The sequence below is a fragment of the Natrix helvetica genome (genome assembly GCF_964273705.1).
Source record: "Natrix helvetica genome assembly, chromosome: 12".
Classification (NCBI taxonomy): Eukaryota; Metazoa; Chordata; class Lepidosauria; order Squamata; family Natricidae; genus Natrix; species Natrix helvetica.
Window position 1 is genome coordinate 14,720,062 of NC_138556.1, and position 18,164 is coordinate 14,738,225.

Genomic DNA, 18,164 nt, shown 5'->3' on the forward strand with positions numbered 1-18,164 from the left:
AACTGGATAAAGATACTGAATTTGTTTTGGCCTTTGACTGCCATACCATTGACATTGGCTTTCATGAACTGATTGATGCACAAAGAACTTTAAAGGGTCTATCAATAAATCTCTTCTAAGTGCCCATTATTAAAACCATCCAGAAAATCCTATCTCATCGGTCCCCAATCCTGAAATACATTAGTTGAATGAAGAGGCTTTGAAGCCATGATATCTAAGGTGACATTTCAGTCCAGTCCGGTATTCAGCAAATCCATGTTTTGTATCTCTCCGCTGGCAGGAACAGTTAGATCTAAAACTACAGGCCATTTCATTATTTATTCTCCAAGTATTTATTTGTTATCTTTAGTGCCAAGTTCTCCTGCATGGGTGTACATAGAATATGTAAATATTCTCTGACTATAAGTAAAGAATGCAAAAGAAAAATTACTGCAGATTGCAGTGCACTGAAAGAAATGAAATATTTTAAGTCTGCTTGGAATGCTTCTATTAAGGAAGTCTTGTAAATGATCTGCAAGAGGAATTCTCTTTTGCATATTACCTTTTTTCTCATCTATCCTGAGTGTAGGATGAATGTAAGTTTTATTCCTTTAGTTTTAGTTCCAAAATTTATATACTGCCACGGCTCAGCAACTTCTGGTAATTACTATCAGTTACAATTCAACAAAACACACCAGCTAGAATATCTACTCTAAAGTAACAATATAAACAATATAAATAGAGGAACATATCAGAGGTGACATCTTCCTTGGCTTTCTACAAAACCCTGGTAGAATAATTCTATTTTAAATAAGATCTAGAAGTTCGCTTTATTGTCAGTTGTGAAAGACTAAATCCATACGTTGTCCAATTAAAACAATTTGTTGCTAAACAGTCTATGTGAAGGAAATTTTTCAGACAATGGTTAGCCCAGTGGTGGGATTCAGCTGGTTCGCACCTATTCGGGAGAACTGGTTGTTAACTTTCTAAGCAGTTCAGAGAACCGGTTGTTGGAAGAAATCTCATTTTAGTTTTTTTTTTCCACTTTGCAGGGCCAATCCTGTAAGGAAGGCAAGAAGGAAACATTCTGGTGTTGTTTCTAGCCTCATCTTGATTGCCCTGCTTACAGAAACTGCCTCTCCAGTTAGCCCTTATTACATTGTAACAGCTAAGGCAAAGCGCCCATCGACCTGAGAGATGTTGAGTTGGCCATGCCCACACAGTCACATGACTATTGAGCCATGCCCACCCAACTGGTCATTAGGGCAGTGAACCAGTTTTTAAATTATTTGAATCCCACCACTGGTTAGCACCTTCTTGGAGTTAGAAAAGGGTACACAGCAGGGGTGGATTTCTGTCGGCATTACTACCGGTTCGGCATGCAAAAAAAATTGTGCTAATTGTTCCCGACTCTAGGGGGTGATGCTCATATCCGTTTCAAAGCTGAAAAGCCAGCGCAGTCCAAAGACATCTCCATGGTCATGTGGCCAGCATGACTCAACGCTAAAAGCACAAGGAACAGTGTTACCCTCCCACCAAAGGTGGTTCCTATTTTTCTACTTGCATTTGTTACGTGCTTTCGAACTGCTAGGTTGGCAGAAGCTGGGACAAGTAACGGGTGCTCACTCCATTAAGCAGCGCTAGGGACTCGAACCGCCGAACTGTCAACCTTTCTGATCGACAAGCCCGGTGTCTTAGCCACTGAGCCACCATGTCCCTTTGAGGACCAACCGTAAAAAGTTTATATGTTTCTTTCATGGAGACACAATGCAAGCACCTGGTCTTTGTTGGTGGGAATCAAAGATCAAAGATCAAAAATGGAGTAAAAGTAGAGATTCTAGATTCTATAGAGTATAGAACCATCTATAAAGGTTCCCCATGTTTTACATATGAAGAAATAGTATCAGAATCCACTACTTATGGGAATCAATTGAGCATTAATTGACTTTATGGTGTGGGTCATGTGTTGACGTGAGTGTGTACCTCTTCTTAAGATTTTGTTCTTTGAATAATTATAGGTAAAGCTATTCTACCTGAGTAGATTCCATCCCATCTCTGGAAGATTAAGTTTCATGAATGAGCCGCATGTAAATCGGCGCATTAAGTTCTTGTCACACTATATTCTAGGCTTGCAATGGGAAACATGGATCTTGACAATTCCCTTAACTGCAGACTCATTTGTTTTAGCCCCTTTATTGTACATTTGTGATTTGGCTTAGCAAAATGGCAGCTCCTCGTGCTCGTTTATCATATTTGATTGTTCTCCAATGATTTTTAAGCGCCGACATCTCCCTTCCTACCAGCACCGGAAGACTGCTTTATAGAAAGCAACAGTCTAAGCTATAAGATCCGATGACACTCTTTAAAAAAAAAAATCACCCATTTTTGGCACTAATAGCTTTCCCTCTGCATTTAAGTCTTCCTGTCTCTTAGATGCCAAGACAAGTGTGACACTGCCATTATAGTCCTAAGCATTAAGTGCGCACTTTGAATGCTGACAGTGTCAGTTCCTCGCAATGGCAGTGCATAATGCCATCTATCATACCTATTTATGACCACTCCATGAAAGGGAAGTGGGGGGAAGGAGAAACACTCTTGAAAATTACATGACTCCTTTTGTTACAAATGGATAATTAACTGGTTACACACTCTTTAGAATTATTTGATGAGAAGTGCGGGAAAATGTGAAGGGCCTTCTAACAAGCCTCAGATAGAGCTTGTTATCGACGTCAGGTGCACACTTTGAATTCTTTCATGTAATTAGTTTGAGAGAGAGAGACGGATGGAAAGGAAGAGAGAACGTAGGACGTTATCTACGGTTGCCTCAGTATTGCCCATGAAAACGAAGGGATTGGTTTCCAGCCTCAATTCAGCTCTTGCTCCAAGATCGGACAGGAAAAATGAAAGAAAAACACACATAAAAAAATGGAAGTTCTGGTCAAATGTTGAAAAGGAACAAGAAAAATGACCTTGGAAAAGAGAGAGAAAAGATGTTGCCTAGCGGGGCCCCGTCAAACTCACAGACCGTGGGCTGGATGATGATAATAATAATAATAATAATAATAATAATAATAATAATAATAATAATAATAATACTTTAATTTATAGACCGCGCCCTTTCCTTGACAGGACTCGGGGCGGTGTACAGTCATATTAAAACAATGTGGATACAAAAATATAGATATACATAGATAGACGGAGGAGGTAGGATATACACTGTACAGTAATGGATTAAAATTCAAATAAAAAGTTAAAATTACCCTTAAAAATACCCCAAAATAAGATGTGTCACATGCTGGCCACACCCATGCCCCATTTAGCGAAGGGGAAAAATGTCACACTACGTCATGTGATGCCGCCGTGACGCTGCGGGTTTGACATCCCTGGCCTAGAGAATGATGAGATAAAGGGAGAAAGGAGCCCTCAGCTGAATAAGGGGCAAAAAAAGAAACTTAGCAAGAATCCATCCTGATTTATCAGGTGGTAAAATGGTGGCTGAGTGGCTAAGACGCTGAGCTTGTCAGTCAGAATGGTCAACACTTTGAATCCCTAGTGCCGTGCAACGGAGTGAGCTCCTGTTACTTGTCTCAGCTTCTGCCAACCTAGCAGTTCGAAAGCACGGAAAAAATGCAAGTAGAAAAATAGGAACCCTCTTTAGTGGGAAGGTAACAGCGCTCCGTGCGTCTTCGGTGTTTAGTCATGCTGGCCACATAACCACGGAGACGTCTTCGGACAGCGCTGGCTCTTCGGCTTTGAAACGGAGAGAAGCACTGCACCCTAGAGTCGGGAACGACTAGCACATGTGTGTGAGAGGAACCTTTCCTAAAAAAGGGAAAGCGGGAGATTTGTATTTTCAGACTTGCAAGATTTGATATTTGTGGCCTTTTAATAAAGTTGATTTAGTTCATCTTGCCGTGTTTTCTGTTTGCTCTACTTGGGAGGCTGACAGATGTAGAGAAGGGGGGAGGGGAACCATTTGTTGGTTGGATTCCAGCAGGGCATGGAGTGGGAATGGAGTCTTTCCTAGGCTATATCTGTGAAGAAAACCTGTACAGCTGTCCTTTGTACAGGGAAAGACACAAAGAGCACTTTGCTTGCATTCATTGACTGTTATCTCTCCAAGCTCATTTCCTGTTGTCTTCTTTTGTTACATACAGGTATTAGACTTACAGATCTCCTTATTACGGATTGTCAAATCTTGCATGGAGACCCCAGGAGTCGAAACTTAAATGCCCAGCATGAAAAGCAGGTGCTTTTCTACTAAGATGCAGTCCTGTCATCTCGACAACACTTTTACCGCTACACTGGATATATTAAAAATAGCAATAATAACGCTGAAATATTTTGCGTCTTGGCCCTGAGAGCAACTATCCAGGTTTTTTTTAAAAAAGTAATCTGCTAAGGGGAGGAGGTGAACATTTGCATGTTTAAGTATTTTCAGAGGATTAAACACTGAGGCTCATCTAGTTTCTAATGAATTTCTGACATATTACACGGCTTTCTCCTCCGTTGCTACGTTGCAATGGACTTTTTGAAGTGTCCATCCTCTGGATTTCACAGAACTTGCAGAGAAGCAGTCTTTGGAAAGCTCTGCCTTTTGCTTCTGGTGCAGTTGCTAAAACATAAAGTAAAATAAAAATGCCACCTTCTGGCACATATCATGTAAATCTTGAATAAATGCTGTAGATGGAAGAATTAGTAACTAGCAAAGGATTCCTCCTGGCCTCCCTGCTGTACAGAATGGGCAATACTTTTAACTGTGATTAGGTCCAAGAGAGTCATTAAAAAAAACCACCTCTGTTATTTAAATCTACATTTTAAAACTCACTGACATTTTAAAACTGAACATGTATCACCATGTTAGAAAAGTGAAAGATGGCTTGGAAGGTGAACAATAAGTGGAAATGTGTCTCGAGCTAGCAACTGTTCTGACCGAGGCTTCCCGAGAGCATGAAGCAAACTCCTGTTCCCGAAAAAAAATCCCTTTTTTTAATTTACTCTGAATTCTGCTCATTCGCATCCAGAAAAATCTTTCAAGGGAGGATTTACAGTCACAGGCCTTATCTGGCTTGGAGAGCTGCCAGGCTGAGATCTGCAAAACTTGGCAAGGAGTCTCGGAGAGTCACGAACCAATTAAGCGAACTAATTGCCTCCTGCAAACTCCACTCCCCTTTCGCTCCTCTTTTATTTCCTCTGGGAGGGGCCATTCATCGTCCACCTGTGGCCTTACTCCCAATTCGACCCCTGTTCTTTAGCTGTTCCCTTCGTCTGGCAACTCTGCACATGCACATACTGGTAACAGGCTCCAGCTGTTTGTCTGTCTCACTGATGTCTGACTCTGAAGGCACCTGATCACTGCCAGATGGCCCTGGCCTCCTCTCTGCCTCCAACACAGAGCCCTCATCAGAGCCTTCTTCAGACTCCAGGACTGGCCCAGGTTCCTCCCCAACCTCCTCACTGTCCGAATCTGCTACCAGCCCACAACAGCAACTTCCAAGAAATTGCACCTCAAAACATCTTTTGGGAAATCTGCCCAGACCCCACTTCCTTTCTTCACACCTTCGTGGTGTGCTGTGGTTTTACATCCTTCGGGTGAACTTCATCTCATTCAGAAAAAAAGGGAAAAGTAATCCTTCACCGAAATGCAAATGACGGTTTGACAGTGATAGTCATTTCACATGCAACTATTCAGGACATTACAATTTATGTTAATCTAAATTCATCAAGGTAGAGAGATTGATTTAAAATCCCTACAAGACAAACTCATGACTGTGCACTTTATTACTGGAGAGGAAGAATGGAAATAGCTGCAATCATTAACCCGCTGTGATAGAACTCTGAAAATTAGAAAGAGAATTATTTGGGAGCTGCATTTTTTTTTTTTTTTTTTGCATTTTGATAGACCCGAATGGAAAAACTCTTTAAAAACATTTAATAGAAGAAATAAATGTTGATCTTGTTGGCTTCAAGTTATGAAGAACATTGTAGAAATACTACACATCTAATGTGGCCGTTATGAGTGATGTACTGTAGTCATTCGCTTCCTTCCAGTAAATGATATAATATTTTTTTAAACTTTTCTTTCTTATTAAAGAAAGAAAATATTTCTTAAAGAATATCCTTTAAGTGTATATGCCACCCATTTCACTGTCAAACAACTCTGGGCAGTTTACAACAGCACAAAAACACAATATAAAATGATGACAACATCAAAAACATTCAGCGTCTAGAATTAAAACATCAAATACCCTCACATCACATACCCTCAAGGAAACACTGCTAAAATTATTCACATGAGAGATCAGAGACTGTCCCAAAATCTTCCTCCTCTTCCTCTCCCTGATTCCGGTTGGAGAACAAGAAGCAAAGAGAATATCAGTTTAGAATGGAGAGAAGTTAAAAGTTATCACTGTGAAAAGATAGGTATGGATATCTCACATTTTGTCAGGCACAAAAGACAAATCCACATGAAGGTTCAATTCAGTCTCTTTATTGTTAAAAGCCTATGTACAGGAATCTTCTCAATCAATGGTTAGCACAGCTTAGAGTTAGATGGGTGTCAACATCTTGGACTGAGCTAAATTTGTGACTATGTAGGGATTCCAAGCAATTGAAAGATGCTTGCTCCTTGGGAGGAAAGCTATGGCAAATCTAGACAGCATACTACAAACCAGAGACATCACCCTGCCAACAAAAGTGCATATAGTCAAGGCTATGGTTTTCCCAGTTGCAATATATGGCTGTGAATGTTGGACCATAAGAAAGGCTAACTGCCAAAGAATGGAGGCCTTTGAACTCTGATGCTGGAGAAGACTCCTGTGAGTCCCTTGGACTGCAAGGTGATACAACCGGTCAGTCCTAGAGGAGATCAACCCTGACTGCTCTTTAGAAGGCCAGATTCTGAAGAGGAAACTCAAATACTTTGGCCACTGAATGAGAAGGAAGGATTCACTGGAGAAGAGCCTCATGCTGGGAACGATTGAGGGCAAGAGAGGAAGAGGACAACAGAGAATGAGGTGGCTGGATGGAGTCACTGAAGCAGTCAGTGTGAGCTTAAATGGACTCCAGGGGATGGTAGAGGACAGGAAGGCCTGGAGGAACGTTGTCCATGGGGTCGCGATGGGTTGGACATGACTTCACAACTAACAACAACAACAACAACAACAACAACAACACAACAACAACAAGGGATTCTAGGCTGAATGTGCCATTTCGTCTCCTACACATTTCCTTTTAATCCACGTGCAAATGGAAAGAAGGATTCAGTGAGACAGAATTTCTCAATGCAATTATTCTTATCATAAGGGCTTCCCAGCGTAGCTTGTTGAGCACTTGCCCAAAGAAGATACTTTGCCTTTATTCTACAGTAGGAGATGTGGATATTGACCATCTTTCCCAACTAATATGGTTCTCATTTTTATATCTATATGGACAGCTCACAATTTTTCTCCTCTTATTTCCCTTCAAGCAAATGAAACGTGGATTTGGCCGTTTCGGATTTAAGGCAAGAGCAAAAATCAATCACCCACTTTTTTTGCAAATAACATTGGAACCCAATACCACGGGGCACATCACAAAGCCTGTCAAACATGGCAAAATAAAATATTTAACAAGCGAAGTAAGACAAATGGACGCAGGAGGGGAGGAAATCGAGAAGAGTCTTAAAATAGGCCCTACTTTATGTTGCAAAACATGAAAGAATCACATTTCATACCTAGTAGAGTAAATTGATATGAACTATTAGGGAGACAGAGGAACAGATAAAGGGCGTTTAGAAATTGAACAAAGCACAGCGATTAAGTCTTCCCAAAAGAAAGACGCAAGACACATGAAGCTTCATCAATTGGTAACAGACTCAACCCTATTATCACCCCTGGGCCAATTAGCTCTTTTTTCAACACCAGGCAATGGAAGAGTAGGAACTTCATCTGGCACGGCTATTTTCGGTACCTAATGCACTCTCCACTTAATAACAGTGTTGAAAGAAAAGAGGTGGGAACTCCTTGCAAATAAAGAAGAACAAAAAGCAATCAAGTTCGAGAAGAAATATAGATTAAAACTTCACTCCATCAAGTTGCACTATTTTCTTTCGGATAAAATGGGATCAAAACAAGATTTTAACGGGCAGGAGGCTGGGGGGGGAGAGGAGGGAGCGATAAGGAAGATGGAGCTCATTTTAAAAAAATGGATTTCAGAGAAGCGCAAAATTAATCTATAGCTTTGGACAAAATACTCTGTAGAACAATCCAATATTTAGGATAGTATCATTGGCTGAATTGCACAATACGCCAAGCCAGGGTTTATTTTAAACATGGATTATGAAAGAAACCTTAATTGGCTAGATTAGTATAAAACAGTAATCCATAAATCATGGTTTGTAATCTACAAGGGTGGGGTTCATTTATCTTAATTTATAACCCAGCTGCAGCATAATGGTGTAGCACAATGTGTGAATCCATTCAAGAACTGAAAAGTTGGATAAATCAGATTATTTTGTACCTGTACACAGGTGATGGTCAACCTATGACTACAATTGAGTTCAGCATTTAAGTTGCTAAGTGAAACATTTATTAAATTGAAGTTTGTGCCAGTTTACAACCTTTCTTGCTACAGTTGTTAAGTGAATCACTTGAGCTGTCATAAATACAGTTGCCAGCATCTGAGGTTTGATCACATGACCATGGGGATGTTACAATGGTTGTAAATGTGAAAAATAGCAATAGCACTTAGACTTATATACCGCTTCATAGTGCTTTTACAGCCCTCTCTAAGCGGTTTACAGAGTCAGCCTCTTGCCCCCAACAAAAAGTCCTCATTTGACCCACCTCGGAAGGATGGAAGGCTGAGTCAACCTTGATCTTGGTGAGATTCTAACTGCCAAATTGCAGGGAGCCAGCAGTCAGCAGAGGTGGCCTGCAGTACCGCATTCTAACCACCGCGCCACCGTGGCTCAAAATGGTCATGTCACTTTTTTCAGTGTCATTGTAAGTACAAATGGTCACTAAACAAAATATGGCAAGTGAAGGACTACCTGTACATACTTAGGGGTATTCAGGAAGACGAACTTCTGTCCTTCACATTTTTCTTTGAAGACATCCTCAAACAAAAAAGAACCTGCTGGAAATTGCCCCTCAGCAATTGGCATCTCAACCACATACCGAATAGCAGTCATATAGATGTCCTGGATTGAGTTTTCTTAATTGTATTGTGATTGCTGGCCTTTTTAAATAATTACTTCTACATTTGTCTCTGTTTATTATGTAAATACAAGGGACATGGTAGCTCAGTGGCTAAGATGCTGAGCTTGACGATCAGAAAGGTCGGCAGTTCCGCAGTTCGAATCCCTAGCACTGCATAATGGAGTGAGCTCCCATTACTTGTCCCAGCTTCTGCCAATCTAGCAGTTTGAAAGGACGTAAAAAATGCAAGTAGAAAAATAGGAACCACCTTTGGTGGGAAGATAACAGCATTTCATGTGTCTTCAGCGTATAGTCATGCTGGCCACATGACCACGGAGACGTCTTCGGATAGCGCTCTTCGGCTTTGAAATAGAGATGAGCACTGTCCCCTAGAGTCAGGAACGACTAGCACATATATATAAGGGGAACCATTACCTTTACCCTATTATGCAAATATCCCAATATTCAGGAATCATTACTGTCTACTGGGATACAAAACAATTTCATCATAATAATTCCCCCCGAAAGGTTTTGGCATTTCTGTTGACCTTGTTTGACAGCTATAGCTGATTTCCTCTAGCTGATAAGTCTTTTTTTAAAAAAAATAATAATACAGGGAAAACAGCATTTGCTACCAAGCAATTGATAAGAGCAAATTTGATTTCATTTTCTTTTTTAACAGCAAAGCCTGCAGGTTACGGTGACTATTATAAACCTTGGTTTCCTGCAGAAAGTTTACAGTATTAAGAAAAATCTGCTCTCTGTTGGGTATTTATTATACCATAATTCCTACAGATAATGATCTGGTCATCTAAGGGAAAAGTCGATATTTAATACCAATATACTTGAGTTTATACAACACACTCTGTTAAAATAAAAATAATTCAGGAGAAATAATGTGTGCAAACGTTTTAAAAAAAATTGAATGCATGACACTAGCCCAGAACCATCCTTGGCAAAAGCAATATTCCCAACAGCAAGACATCAGCATACCCAATAAATCCAGTCCTTATATGTTAGATAATTGGGTCTATTTTTCAGACAAATGCAACAATAAACATTTGCAATTTTATGTCATAAAATGCCTGCTGTTGCCTGCCTGCCAGTTGTGGGGGGGGGGGGAGGAGAGATTCTACTTGAACGTAAGATTGCATTAGATTGAAGGTTTCACATTTCATAGCCGCAGAAATGTGGCATGTCATTTTCAGAATTAAGCAATAATATTAAAATATGTGGAGGAGGAACTATTACATCTGAACATTGCTTGTCAGTAGCAATATTATTCCACAAGAAAGTTTCCATGCACCACTTTTATATAACTTGGTTATTTTTCAGCTACCCATAGCACGTTGCATCCTTTCTTCCAGTTATCCTTACACCTGATTAAAAGAAGGTTATTGTTTTTTTGTTTGTTTTACTTCCGTTTGAGTACGTTATTTGAAGCTATACTTATACAAGCTGAAACTGTGATTTTTTTTAAAAAAAGAAATGGTTTTAGACAAAGAGCTCATAAAGCTTCGCAGAAGGGGCTGCATCCATGTTTCCCAACGTCCGCTTGAGAATGTCAGTTCTCAACCCATTTTAAGATGGGTGGACTTCAACTCTCAGAATTCCCTATCCTTCATTGCCCAAAACTGTATCAAAAAGTCTTATTGAATGTTGAGGACAAATCGTAAGTCCCTTCTTTCTTTCAGTACCAACATAATTTTGAACAGTCTCTGAACAAATGGTCATAACTCGAGGATTCCCCTTATAGCGAAAACAATATCACTGAATAATCTTTATGTCATTTCAACAAATTAAAGGTGGTAATGGTCCCCCTTGCACATATGTGCTAGTCATTCCCCACTCTAGGGGGTGGTGCTCATCTCCATTTCAAAGCCAAAGAGCCAGCACTGTCCGAAGATATCTCCGTGGTCAGGTGGCTGGCATGACTAAATGCCGAAGGTGCACGGAACGCTGTTACCTTCCCACCAAAGGTGGTTCCTATTTTTCTAACTGCATTTTTATGTCCTTTCGAGCTGCTAGGTTGGCAGAAGCTGGGACAAGTAATGGGAGCTCACTCCGTTAGGCGGCGCTAGGGATTCGAACCACTGAACTACCAACCTCTCTGATCGTCAAGCTCAGTGTCTTAGCCACTGAGCCACTGTGTCCCTATTTTAACAAATTACCATTAATTTTCAATTTCATCAGCTCTTACATTAGATCAGTAGATTTTGAAATAAAACAATTTGGTCTAATGGTTAAGGCACTGGGCTAGAAACCAGGAGTTGGGAGTTCTAGTCCTATCTTTGTCATGAAGACCAGCTACATTACTTTGGGTCAGTCTCTCTCAGCCCAACTCACCCCACAAAATTGCTATTGTGGGGAAAATAAGAGTAGTAGTATTTTTGCTGTTATTTATAAAAAAATAATAAGGGGGGGGGATATAAATAAATACAAGTAAATGAATACAATAAAATCCACATCCAGGCTCTATCCTTCTGGTTCTTGGTAGGGATCAAGTCTTCTCTGACTGCTTTTCAAGACCAAAATAGGTCAGGAACGGAATATATTTGAGGGCACTTCAAAGCAGCAGTAAATATACTAAAATGCTCACATTTTTGTGAGTGGAATTGTATTTAGTCTCTCTAACTCCATTTATAGGATTGAGATGGCTACCAACTGCTCCTAGCAACAGCTTCCTGATGTTTAATTTAGGGTGCTTCTCTCAAGGAGTCTTGGGGAGAGGATAGGACAAAGAAGAAGAATCAGGCACCAGGAAGCACCACAGATCTATGGGTTATCTTCTCAATGCTTTCAGAATAGTGAGGTTTACATTGGATGCTGTCAAGGTTCCAAGTAATACAGTGGTGGGATTCAGCCAGTTTGCACCTATTCGGGAGAATCGGTTGTTAACTTTCTAAGCAGTTGGGAGAACCGATTGTTGGAAGAAACCTCCTTTTGTTTTTTTTCCCCACTTTACAGGGCTATTCCTGTAAGGAAGGCAGGAAGGAAACATTCTGGTGTTGTTTCTAGCCTCATCTTGATTGCCCGGCTTACAGAAACTGCCTCTCTGGTTAACCCTTATTGCTGGGCACCTGCACAAATGTCCTTGGTTCACAGGGGAAAGTATTTTATTTCGGCTACAAACCCCAGCTATCTCTACAAACCACCCATCCCTCCCTGGCCCCTTAGCTCCAGGCTGTGTCAGCCCTGAAGCAACGCGAAGAGAAACCTCCGTAGAGGAAAGCAACAAAGAGAAAACGGCCACAGTTAGGCCAGCTTCAGGGTTGACAGACGCATTGCCCTCCCAACTGAGCATTCACACAAAGTGAAGCCTAAAATAGTTAACAGAAATGTTATCTTGAAAGCTGGGGGAAAAAACCCATTCTACCTATACAACATTAATCTCCGAAGCAGCCATTCAGAATGTCTTTGAATGGGGAGGGGAAAAAACACCCCATCATTTCAATAGTGGCTTGATTATATTCTACCTGCTCATTTGAAGAGAATTTGAAGACATCTTTGCCTGAATATCACCCATGAAATTATGCAAACGATCCACCACTTTCTATCGTCTGTAGGGACCGAATGTATAGGGAACTGTTTGCTGCATACCAATGCTGCTTCAAACCAGGAAAGTGAATAATGTTTCCCGGGAGAAGAATTGAAACTTCGCAGAGGGAGAGTGAAGGTTGCAGGTGGCGTTTTGGAGTGCCTCGCTCTCTTACAATAGCAGCCCCATAAATAAATAGCTGATCAGCAATGAAAGAAAATAGATAAACAAGACTAGCAAAGCTAGGGTTTCTTATCTCCAAAGATAGGATAAGATTGACAAGCAGTCTGAATGCAGGTCCGGAGCCAAAGTTACAATGGCACTGTTCTGACCATCGGTGTTTGAGGGAGTGGTTGGATCGCTACATTGGGAACAGTTTTAATTGCTTTGTTTCATTTTATCGTGCCTAATACCTAAAGCACTCTCCTGCAGGATGGTCCTCTTTTAACCATACCTGAAATCAGTTTGATTTCCAGTTTGGACTGGTTTGGGCAAACTGGTAGCTCCGACGATCAGCTGGGAGCGAACCAGTTTGCTCCAATGATCAAGTGGGCTCACCCACCTGTCCCTGGGCTTTACTGACCTTCATTTTCTCAGCTGAGTCACGTGGTGCCACGCCTCGGCTGTTTTCCTCCCCAGGAGTGATACAGAAGGAAAGTGCTAAGTCCTTGTGCCTACGACCGTGCAATGCCTGTCAACCACGAAGCGCCCCCATTGGCTCCAGCGCGTAATCTGACTGGCGGGAGAATTCGAGGCTCCCCATTGGCCTCGAACCTGACCGCTAGGGGTATAAAAGAGCTGGTGGGCGTTGTTGTAGTAGTTATTGCTCCAGTTCTAATTAAATCGTTTAAGCAACCTGGCCTCCATGTCCTACTCCATGTAAATCGTTAAATCGTTTAAGCCTCCATGTCCTCCATGTCAGTCTCAAGCACTGGCGACAAAGTTGGGATGACGACCGTTCCCAGTTTTGCCCCTTTTGTGCCAGAGAAGGAATCTTGGGACGCTTTTATTGAACGATTTGATTACTTCATGCTGGCCAATGGTTTTGCTGATATTTCTAATGAGAGGAAACGAGGCTATTTCCCGAGCTCACGCGGGCCAGATATGTTTTCAATGGCTTGAGCACTGGCTGCTCAGCCCCTGTCCACTCTCTGCTGTGGGATGTGTTTCTGGCTCAGTTAAAAGGACATTCTGCACCAGCTCCGTCCCATTTTGCCAGGCGGTACGCTTTTCGGCAGCATTTCCAGGGAGACGGGGAATCAGTCAGCCATTATTTAGCGGCCCTCAGAAAAGCGGCCCTTTCATTGTGAGCTCTGAGATCTGGATGAGGTGCTTCTGGAACAACTAATTTGTCTTGACCCGAGACTCAAGACTGCAAAGCAGGGTTCTCGCCCGGTCCGAATTAACTTTGCAAACAGCTGTGGATGAAGCGCGAGGACTTAGCAGAAAGTTTGCTCAAAACTGCGCACGAGTGCAAAGCGAGCGATCACCGAACTGGTTGTTAAACCGGTAGGATCCCACCGCTGCCTGAAATGTCAAACAAAATAGTGTCTAGTTCCAGAAGGCGTTAACTTTCTTAGCCATTCTCTGCTGCTTAAATAAATGGAGGGATATTGCTTGGATGACAACCAGCTGAAACCAGTCAGACTAATTTGGTCTTTTTAATTAGAAAAAGTAATTGCAATCTTCTAATGTGGTGAAAAGTGAATTTGCGTGAGCAAAGAGATTAACAAGACCAGGAATGGATGTGGCATACTTAAAGGCAAGGCAGTTCCAACATAACGTAAAATATCATCCTTGCACACAAGATAAATTTAGTATAAGTCACTTTTTTTTTCCTACAGTGGTCATAAACGGCTAATAAGCTTGTTCACCCAACACTCTTCCCTATGCCACATTCGTGACTGTTTAATCTGATTAGAACTAATTAGCTCCCTGAATTTAAACATGCAAAATTCAAGGAGTTGCTCTTAGCATGTACAATTGGGCTTGTTGGTACAATGTTTGCCTGCAATTAGCAATCACTTAATTTATTTTGCTAACTGGTCTGGTTGTTGATTCAGGAACTAAATTGGGCAAGGCGATATATAAAAAGAAGAGTAGAAAATGAAGAATATATTTAAAAAATCATAGCTCTTTTTCTGGGCAACTTCCTTCCATGTGTGCATTTCTGTGTGGATTTTTGCTATTGGGGTTTTATCAGAGCACAGCATCACAAAATCTAGAGAGGGATATGTTGTATTTTTCGCAGTATAAGACACACCTTCCCCCCCCCCCCCAATTATGCGATCAGAATTCAAGAGCATGGCAACCAGCATGGCTTTACAGTGGTTGCAGAATCCCAGGGTCATATGATTTCCATTTGCAACCATCCCAGCTGGATCCCAACAAGCAAACTCAAAGGAGGAAGCCAAATTCACTTAACAACTGCAGTGACTAGTTTAACAACCATGGCAAAAAAATCGAGGTGGTATATCAGAGGTGGTATTCTACTGGTTCGAACCGGTAGCTGAAATTCAGGGTGGCCCCGCCCACTCGCCCCAGCTCTATAGCATCCCATTTAGACCCTTTTTTCACCAAAAACTTATGTGCGGAAGGTTGTGTGCATACACAGAGGAAGCGCATACACTCACATTTGTGAACTGGTAGGGAAGGTAAGTGTGTACCACCCCTGAGGTGGCTTAGTGGCTAAGTGGCTGAGCTTGTCGATCAGAAAGGTCAGCAGCTCGGTGGTTAGAATCCTTAGTATAGGTCTCCTGAATGAGCAGGGGGTTGGACTAGATGACCTCCAAGATGCCTTCCAACTTTGTTACTGTTAATAACCGTGCTATTTAGCAGCACAAAGTTTTGTACCAGTTGTGGCCGTAAGGCAAGGACCACCTATATCTTGCCTGGAACCGTCCTGAAATATGATTTTTAATTGAAACTTGATACGAATGTTATTTGTATCTTGTTAACGGTGACTTTTTGGCTTGGAATCATTTTTTCTGTAATCTTCATTTTGGAATTGAATACTGGATACGTACGCCGGCCTCTTCCCCACAAAGGAAAGCGAAGTAATCTATTAGCATGCAGAAGAGCTGACAAGATGTTACGATATAGATTGTCATTCATTTTTATGAGTTTCTGTCAGGCCTTGCAGCAATAAACTTATTATAACCTCCCCGACTGCATGAGATGCTCGGAAATCTCCGCACAGCCCTTATTAAAATTTCAATAATTGTATATCAAACAAATCAGAGGTGACTTTTATGAAATGATTTCTCCTGCAAGTCATGGCGGACAAAATGCATGGTGGGAAGCAAAATCTTTTCCGGGTGTTATTTTGTTTTACTACATTACAATAATTTCTATACCTTTCGGGACACGTTTAGGTTTCCGATTTATCATCTTCTAAACATGTGGTGTCATTTCCCACGCAGCTTGCCCTCTTGATTGTATGGAAAGAATTTAGTTAACGTTTGAACTATTGGAATTTTCTTCCTGGCCAATGGATGGTATGAAGATGGGGCCAAATGGAGCTCAACTTAATGATGGCTGTAGAAAGCAACCCTGTTTTCAAATGGGAAGCCCCAAAGTTCTACATCCCAACCGTCGGACTTTCTAGAAATATGGACTCAGCTTTTAAAGCTCTTCAACCAGCATGGCTTTTTCTGAAAGTCCTGGGGGTTGAAATCCATGGACCAGAATGGTATCCAGGATGGGGAATGTGTGAAGCTGTATCAGTTGATTTAAGGGTTGTTTGTGATTGCATTGTAACTTGACAATATACAGAACAAGAGTAGCAAAACTAGATCGAAAGCTCCGTTCAGAGAAAATGATTACCCGAGGTTGAGGCTTCCTTCTCCGTCTCTTTTTCCTCTCCTTCTCCTTCTCTTCCTCCTTTTCCTCTCCTTCTCCTCTTGTTCTTCTCCTTCTCCTCATCTCCTCTCTTCTCCTTCTCCTCCTCCTCCTTTCCCCTCCTCCTCCTCTTGCTCTTCTCCTCTTCTCCTTCTCCTCTTTCTTCTTCCCCTTCTCCTCCTCCTCCTCTCCTCCTCCTCCTCCTCTTGTTCTTCTCTTCCTCCTTTCTTCTCCTTCTCCTCCTCCTCTTCCTCCTCCTCTTCACAAATCTGTTGAAAGGTTTCCATCAAATACTGATTTATTGTTTACTTCTCCATTTATTAACTGCTGCTGTTACATAATAGGCTTCTGGTAATGGTTAATGTGATTCAAGGGGACCGTTATTACATAAATGGGGAATAATCCCATTCTAATTAAATTCATTTAAATTAATTTGCCCTAGCTGCAGCAGTTGCTTTTCCTGGCCCCAATGACTTTTTTGGAAGCTGCTCTGTCAAGACATTAATCAAAGCCCCCCACCAAGTTATCTAATTTTTAATCTTATTAGATAAGAGAAGTAGCTGGGATATATATATATAATTAGTGACTATAACCATATGGTGGACACTTTGCCCTCTTTCTATGTGAGTTACATTACTCATCATCTTGGGGTGTTTTTTTTTGTTTGTTTTTTGAGGCTCAACCCCTGCTTTAACACCTCTCCCAATACCGCAGGCAAAGATCTGGGATTCTTCTTATTTGTTTGTTTGTTTATACACTATGACAGCCAGGACGCTGAGCTTGTCAATCAGAAAAGTCAGCAGTTCGGTGGTTTGACTCCTTAGCACAGTGTAACAGAGTATCTCCCATTATTTGTCCCAGCTTCTGCCAACCTAGCAGTTCGAAAGCACGTAAAAAACGCAAGTAGAAAAATAGGAACCACCTTTGGTGGGAAGGGGACAGCGTTCTGTGCGCCTTTGGCATTTAGTCATGCCGGCCACATGACCATGGAGACGTCTTTGGACAACGCTGGCTCTCTGGCTTGTAATGGAGATGAGCACTGCCCCATAGAGTCAGGAACGACTAGCACATATGTGCAAGGGGAACCTTTACCTTTACCTTACAATATATCAAACTTATTAACGGCCCATCTCTCACATAGAAGGGCTCTGGGCAGTGTTCTTGCTTCTACTCATCCTTATTTATAAATTCTGGGAAGTCCAACATAGGTTTTTTTAAAGAAGGCCACAACTTTCTTCATGGCTGAGTAGAGCTCAACTTCTTACTTGATTGGATCCTGTCAGGCATGGGGAACCAAGAACAATAGTGAATTGCTCAAGTCATTTCTTTATTGCTGTCTGCCTGTAGACAGGAATCTTGCCAGACTAAAGCACACTCTGCATAAATATTCTGAGGATTTAAGGAGGACCCCTTTTGGGTCTCTCTCTCTCTCTCTCTCTCTCTCTCTCTCTCTCTCTCTCTCTCTCTCTCTCTCTCTCTCAGTGCATACCAATCATACATTGATTTGTCACTTCACTACTTCCTCCTACAACTCTGTGCCAGATTCTTTTTCTTTAATTTAGTTTGTCAAATATGTACAAGATAACAGGTATAAGTATAAACATGGACATGAACAAGGGGAATGACTA